Genomic DNA, 5,748 nt, shown 5'->3' with positions numbered 1-5,748 from the left:
GCAGCCCAACTGGACTGCCTAGGTCCAAAAGGGAAAATTGGTGGATATGGGTAACATTCTCACATGAGAAGGCCCTGCCACCCAACCTCGGCCCAACCACAGCCGAAGACTTCTATATAAGCTTCAAGTATTCGGTTGGCTTGGGCAATACATTTGATCCGATCCGAGTCAACCCACTGATCACCTCTAACCAAATTGAGGTTTTCATGTCCCCAGTGTTGTCTTGACCCCATGCTCAACAATGATCGGCTAACCCGGACAATTTTCCATCCCTTTTCTTGAAGGTTAGATTTGAATTCCATTTCGCCAAGTTAAATTATTCTAATGAAAATCTAATGTTGGTCCCATCTGCCGCCTTACACCCATGTTTCCCCATCATACGTGCTCAACCTGACTCGTGAAGTAATGGACCATGAGCTTAACGAAGGCATTCATTCACGATTCATGGGCCTAAGAAATCCTCTAGGCCCAATTTGGCCCAATAAAGAATCTCTTCTCCCATCAGAAACAAAAGACCCGATTATCCTCTCTCTCTCTCTCTATTTATCTATCTAGAGTTTAGAATCTCCTCTCCAAGATTGGATGTAAATTATTTTGGGTTGAGGCCACCTACACAAGTCCAAAATATGAAATATTAACCTCTTTGTGAGACTTGCGGGATCATTTTATGCGCTTTCGGATAGTTGAGTTTCTGCAATTGCGTCCATGGTAAAAAAGTAAAAGCATACATATCACCAAAAATAAAAGCAAAGACTTGCATATCACGCCGAAATTACGAAGGGAAGAAAAATTAAAAGTATCAAAAGAACAGCCTGAAAAAGATAAGGGAACCTTTTAACGAGAGGAGAAGACGTGTAATCAAAAGCAAATTAAGAAAGAAACTCACATCAAGAAGTACGAAATTCTGACAAATTCATGCCTAGGGTATTCATATGGATTTAGGTTCACGTCTTCCATCATTCATGGGGTTGATGATACGAGAGTTTGTCCACCTAAGACAAAGATAGAAATGCATTTATATCGCGAAAAAATAGCTAATTTAAATAACACATCACCTACAAAATAAATAAATAAATAATATTTCTATTAGTTATGAAAATAATTAGACTTGAATTATTGTTAATAATGAAAATATTTTTTACTAGTTAATTATTTCAAATTATTAGTTTAAGAAAAATATTATTCAAATCATTTATTTTTTACAAAATAAATAATACCAGAGTGTCATGTCATTAGAGAGAGAAGCCAAACTTTGGGGACAACCAAAGCTCAATACAAAGGATGGAAAGAGGTGATCCACGGAACTGCATTCTCAAAGTGTTATCATAGGAATTCCACACCAATGCCCAGTCACGGAACATTTAGTATGTGGACCACCGGAGTCGCAGAATCACCTCCAAAGACGCCTTCCCTAAAGTAGCAGATAACTTGCAAGATGGGGTCTTCTCGCCCCCCGTTCGACAAAGAAGGAATACGTTGCTAACATGCTTGGCACCATGAGGAAAAAATGAATGAGATAGCTCGCCATCTCCGAAGGATTCGCTCACGCAAGGACGTGATTCAACCCCTCCATCAAAGGCCACCAAAGCGATAAGGAATCGGAAAATGATGTTTTTAGGAAGATCCAAAGAAACAAGGGTTGAGAAAATGGTATTCTTGGGAAGATCACATGGGACGTTTGTTGGATAAAGAATTCTTATCCTTAACAAAACTCTTGACGGGCTTACCACGTATGGCTTTCTAGTACTGCCCTCCAAGCTTTCCAAGGTATCTTTCTTTTCCTTTTCTATAGGGCTATAATAAAAACTTGAATTTTCTTGTTTATAATAGATGCTAGTCATGAAACTCAACTCATCTCGACTCAATACAACAAGCGATGATCGAAACTTGAACAAACGATAAAAAGACTCAAGCTATTGATTCTTGGAGAACAATTACTAGACGAAAATCGAGATGATTGAAATGTCACTCACAAAATACTTTCTAATCGACATAATCGCAAGACTATAGAAAATTCAAAATCAAAGAATCTTAGATATTCATGATGTATTCACAATAAGAGAGATGAAAACATAACTTAATCTATAACAATAACTTGGGGAAATCAATAACCTTGAGAAAATTATTGTTTCTGAAATAGGGAAAAATGAAGAAATCCAATTTCTCTCCCTAAACACACTTTTATTTTAATGTATTTTATTGACCGGATGATAGAATTCATTGTCTTGTATGGAGAGAGGACCAAACCATTTATATAGGCTATCAATAAATACCCTCATTAATGACTTTAATATCAACTTTCCATCAAGACACATTTTATCTTCAAAAGAGTGACATCTTTTTATAGGAACTATAACTTCTCAAAAGAATTGCACATTTCCATGGAGTTAAGAGTTGCAACTTTCCAACACGTAATATATTAAGTATATTTTTATATAAAAATACATAAATAAATAATAATAAAAATAGCCTAGAATTAATTTACATGAAAATATTAAATAATAGCATTCATTATTTTAATTTGTTATAATAATACATAAAATTTAGAGGAAAAAAACATTGTTTAAATAAAAATACTTAAATGATATTTTTAAATTTATTTGTTTATCATATATAGCATTTTTTATTACTTCTTCCATAGTAAAAGACTTTTAAAAAAACTAAAACAATTCTAAAAAAACAAAACTGAAAAAAAAAAAAAAAAAAATTGACCCCGTGCGTGTATATTTATATTTTGACCCCTCAAGTATTAGAATTTTTTAAAATTGACCCCGTGCGTGTCGGAATTCCAGACTCGCATGTCGGAGAAAGTTGACCTCGTGTCGGATTTTTCGACACTCGTTGACCGCGTGTCGGAACATGTTGGAGCGTGTCGGCCACATGTCGGAGTGTCGAACTCGACACGAAGGCTCCCAGAGAGTGTCGGTGCTACATAGGTATCGATTCAGTCTCCCCCCGGGCACGTGCGTGGCACGTGCCATTTCGGTGCCAGGCGCGTGCGACGCACGTGCATGGTCACTGGCACGTGCGCGGTACACACCAGGTGACGTCAGCCATGCACGCGCGTGGCACTGGTTCAATGAAATCACCTCTAACTCTTAATGTTCAGTAAACGCTCCTTATGTGAGGTTATTTGTATATCGGGGTTAGAGGAAACTCAAGCACTATTTTATAGAGCTTTTATATCACATGCACCATTTCGTGTTATGGCTTCTTCTTCTCTTTCCCTTTTTTCCCTCCTCTCGTGGCTCGTGTCATTGGTTTACGCTTATGGACGAATCTGCTGCAGGTAATTTGACCTGCAGCCTTTACACCTCAAAAACCATGCCACTTCCATTCTCCTCCCTTCCTTTCAATGCAAGCAGAGTGAGTTTACGCTTATGGACGAATCTTAGTTGTCTTCCTTGTTTGCAAGCATTTCTTCATTTGATCTCTAAAGTAGTATAGTGCTTTAGGTACGAGAAGGGAGGTTCCAAATACTTGACCAGTGCTTGGCTCGTGAGTACCGCATGTCCCTACAAGGAATATCTAAGCAAATTTCTCATGACTTTTGTGAGGTGAGGTGAAGATTGTCTTTCTTCACGTGTGAACACATGATCTTTAAGGAGTTGCTTTCGTGATGGTTTCCTTTCAGGGGGTTCGGGCACGAGTGGTGGACAAGGACTTAGCCCCGAAGGTATTCATATATTTATAGCATTTTTTTATTACTTCTTTCATTACTTCTTTTTTGTATATTTATATTTTGACCCTTTAAGTATTAGAAATTTTTAAAATTGACCCCATGCGTGTCGGAGCGTATCGGAGAGAGTTGAACTCGTGTTGGATTTTTCGACACTCGTTGACTGCCTGTCGGAGCGTGTTGGAACGTGTTTGAGCGTGTCGGACGCGTGTCAGAGTGTCGAATACGACACGAAGGCTCCCAGAGAGTGTCGGTACTACATAGGTACCGATTTGGTCTCCCCCCGGGCGCGTGCATCGCACGTGCACGGTACACGCCAGGTGACGTCATCGTGACGTCAGCCGCGCACGCGCGTGGCATTGGCTCAATGAAATCACCTTTCACCCTTAATAGTCAGTAAACGCTCCTTATGTGAGGTCATTTGTACATCGGGATTAGAGAAAACTCAAGCACTATTTTATAGAGGTTTTATATCACGCGCTAGACTTTATTCGTCTCTCACCAATCAGTCTTATATCAGACTAATGAAGAATCTTTATATCTTATCTCATTAAATCAATGTAACTGACATTAGAAAAATTCTTATACGGCTTTCCCATATCCCCTAACCTAAGTCGAGAAACGAACCCCACGTTTGCAGCAGATGGTCCACCATCATTTATGGTCACTCCTTGGCGAATGGAACTTGAGGTACGCATCGCAGCTGTTGGTGTCATTTGCTGCCTGAATCGGAAGCATGTGTTATTGTTATTCAGCCATGCTTTCACCTGCCACGCGCAGAGAGACAATCCACACCTACACCCGCCCCCGCACATGCACACGCACACGCAATATTTCGTGTTATGGCTTCTTCTTCTCCTTCCCCTTTTTTCCCTCCTCTCGTGGCTCTTGTCATTGGTTTACGCTTATGGACGAATCTGCTGCAGGTAATTTGACCTGCAGCCTTTACACCTCAAAAAACAGGCCACTTCCATTCTCCTCCCTTCCTTTCAATGCAAGCAAAGTGAGTTTTGGCCTTTGGTGGCCCCCAACTTTTTTTTCCTGGGCTCTCTGATTTTAGTTGTAGCGCAAAGTCGTGAAAAAGATGCGGATGTGTCGCAGATTTTGTTTTGAATTTTAGAAATTCATATCCGGCACGTGAATTTTGCTGTCCAAGCTGTCCATTCATTCTACATATCTCGCGGTTACAAGACGTTATGATCAGTATGGACGGTTTAAATTTGATTTACTGATTAGGTTACCAATCATTCTTAGTAAAAGATACTTATATTTAGTGATAATATGTATTATATAGGAAATAATTCTCATTTGTGGTAAAATATTTCATGGTGGTAAAAATATTTGTTCACGGTAATTAAATTAAAAATTACAATTGGTTTAAAGAGGAAAAAAAAAGATATTTCTAAACTAGATATGAGTGTAATATTGGCAATAATTAGTCAACAAAACCAAATAATGGTTACGGTTACTTAACACGTTGAGAAAAACAACAAGATAAGTAAATTAACACTACAAATGTTTAAAAAGAAACCCAAAATAGATATTTGTAAAAGTGGAAAAGATTAAAACAAACTAAGGTGGTCCAGTGGTGGCAACCATTGTGCTGCCATAGTAGCTCTTGCAAAACCCCAATTAGAGCAATGGCAAGGATCACACGTGACCCTTGCCTACTACTGACAAGGGTCACGTGACCCCTACCTGTCACTGGTAAGGGTGGCACAATCGTCGCAAACCCTTGCCTAATTTATGATAAGAGTCACACGCAACCTTCATTATTGTTGTAGCTAGAGAAGATCCAATCACCTTCTCCAATGATCAATGAGCAATTGCTGATTGTTACCATTGCTTTAGTGAGAATTTCCAATCCCTATCAAAATGAATGTTTACCCAAGACAAATAAGATTTTAATTTACTAAGAATGAGAAGATTTACCATGATCAAGTATAATTGAGTGGGAACAAATAACTTCATGAGATTATTGAATTAAGAACATAACCATTGCAAAGAAATCATTTCAATAATGACTTATCACCATCCATAATGCCTTTGCCCCTAGAGCACCACCTCGA

General features: G+C 38.7%; 1 long non-coding RNA gene across 1 annotated transcript; it reads left to right on the top strand.

Moving 5' to 3' along the window:
• Positions 1-3,444: 3,444 nt before the first annotated feature.
• Positions 3,445-3,668, top strand: LOC120293285. Its single transcript, XR_005551037.1, has 2 exons — positions 3,445-3,557; positions 3,635-3,668. It is a non-coding gene; the product is annotated as an uncharacterized LOC120293285 (long non-coding RNA).
• The last annotated feature ends 2,080 nt before the right edge of the window (positions 3,669-5,748 follow it).

Source organism: Eucalyptus grandis, chromosome 5, assembly GCF_016545825.1.
Source record: "Eucalyptus grandis isolate ANBG69807.140 chromosome 5, ASM1654582v1, whole genome shotgun sequence".
NCBI classification, from domain to species: Eukaryota; Viridiplantae; Streptophyta; class Magnoliopsida; order Myrtales; family Myrtaceae; genus Eucalyptus; species Eucalyptus grandis.
Note: the sequence above shows the minus strand (reverse complement) of the source record. Positions and strands in the feature narration are given on the sequence as shown.